Below are 2014 nucleotides of genomic sequence, written 5' to 3' on the forward strand. Positions count from 1 at the left end.
GTGAGCAAGGAAGTTGACGCTGGTGGGGACAGGCCCGAGACCCGTTTCCTAGGAGCTTCAGGATGGACCTTTGGACGCCTCCACCCCACCCCTGACCCAGGATGGCGCCAGGTGGTCGCCACGGGGAGAAGTCCCCATACGTGTGGAGTCCCACTGCTGCTCTAGGGGTGTACTTGGCGTGGCCCCAGGGACTTTGCATCCTCCACTGTCCCCGCTGGGTTCTTCAGGCAGTGGGCCTGCCGTCCGCCACTGTGGTCCCACTGTGGTAACTTCCTAAGGGAAGCTGGTGGCGAAGGCCGGCAGGAGGCAAGGGGCCTGACAGACGGGAGAAGGGCGATAGAGACCCACCCAGTCATAACAAGATCTGCGTCCGCGTCCCAAGGGCTGGCGCGGCTGGCGGGCTGGTGTCCTCCATGCACCCGCACAGCCTAGGCGTCCAGGCACCGTCGCGGCTGGACCAGGTCCTGGCAGTGATTCTGGGCAATGCGGGGTCCAGGGGAACGTGCAGGCAGCCTCTGGTTTCTCTCAGCTCCGAGCTCCCAGGGTCCTTGCCCGCCATCAGAGAGCGGCTCTGTGGGAGAAGTCAGTGCGGTTGTATATCGTAGTCTAATGTTTTTTTGCAGCAAAATGCTCACAGATTTTATTGAACCCTGTCATAGTTTAAAAGTTTTATGAGCATCATCTCTGGGCAGACAACTGTCATTGCAATTAAAAATAAATTGCTGTAAAAACTAAATTACAGGATGACTCTTGAATAACCAACAGAACTTTATGATCTTGCTATACAATTATGTGTGTGAAATGGTTGGCATTCTAAAGTCCCAGGCCTGGCAGCCCCCGGGAGCTCAGTCTGGCCTGGTTTGCAGGTGCCATGTAGGCTCTCTTCACGTTCTAGAAACTGAAGTTGATCTGGTAACTATGCAGTTAGGAGAGGCCGTGAGAGAGTGGAGGTGGCAGGCGAGCTCTCTCAGAGTCCCCCCAGCCCTCTCGTGTCTGCATGTGTGTCCCCTGAAGCTGGGAGGCTTTGATGCTTGGGGTCCATCCTGCAGGGACTTTGGAGGGAGGGAGCAGGCACAGAACTTCGGCAGAGCATGGAGAGGACCCAAGTGCTCTGCAGAAGGGACAGTGGGCCTGGATTTGAGCCCTGGCTCAGAAGGCCCAGTGATCCTTGTCCTAACGTGAGGGAACATGGGGTACAGTAGATGCGTGCTGTGCAAATGGCCTCCAGATCTTTTAGATACAACATCAATATCATGATCCATGAGAGAAAAAACTGATGAGCTCGACTTCACTAAATACAAAACTGCGCTGTGAAAGCCGCTGTTAAGACAAACGAAAGACAAGACGCGGATTAGGGAAAATATTTGCGAAACACACGTCTGAGAGAGAATCTGTGTCCAGAACGTACAAAGATCTGTCAAAATGACATTAAGAAAAAAAAAACAAACCGAAAATGGGCCAAAGTCCTGCTCAAAAAGATATATATATACAGGTGGTAAATAAGCACATGAAAAGATGCCCCATATCATATGTCACTAGGGAAATGCAAATCAAAACAGTGAGATACCACTAAATGCCTATAAAAATGGCCGAAATCCGGAACACTGACCACATCAAATGCTGGTGAGAACGTGGAGCAGCAGGAGCTCACATCCGTTGCTGGGGCTGAAAAATGATTACAGACACTTTGGAAGACAGTTTGGCGATTTCTTATGCAAATGGATCATAACCTTAGCGCATGTGATGGTTAACCCTACATGTCCATTTGGCCGGCCTGAGGGAAGCCCAGATGATGTCCGGGCGTGAGGTCCATTGAAAGGGATCAGATTTGAATCTGTAGACTGAGTAAAGGCTGAGACCATGCCTGGGGGGGCGGGGCAGGCATCATCCCATCTGCTGAGGGCCCCACAGGCAAAAAGACAGAGGAAGGACAGATTCACTCTCTCTGCTTGAGCTGGGACGTCCAACTTCTCCTCCGTGGTCTCCAGATTCCTGAGCCTTCAGACTCAGGCTG

This window comes from Pteropus vampyrus, unplaced genomic scaffold (genome assembly GCF_000151845.1).
Source record: "Pteropus vampyrus isolate Shadow unplaced genomic scaffold, Pvam_2.0 Scaffold620, whole genome shotgun sequence".
NCBI classification, from domain to species: Eukaryota; Metazoa; Chordata; class Mammalia; order Chiroptera; family Pteropodidae; genus Pteropus; species Pteropus vampyrus.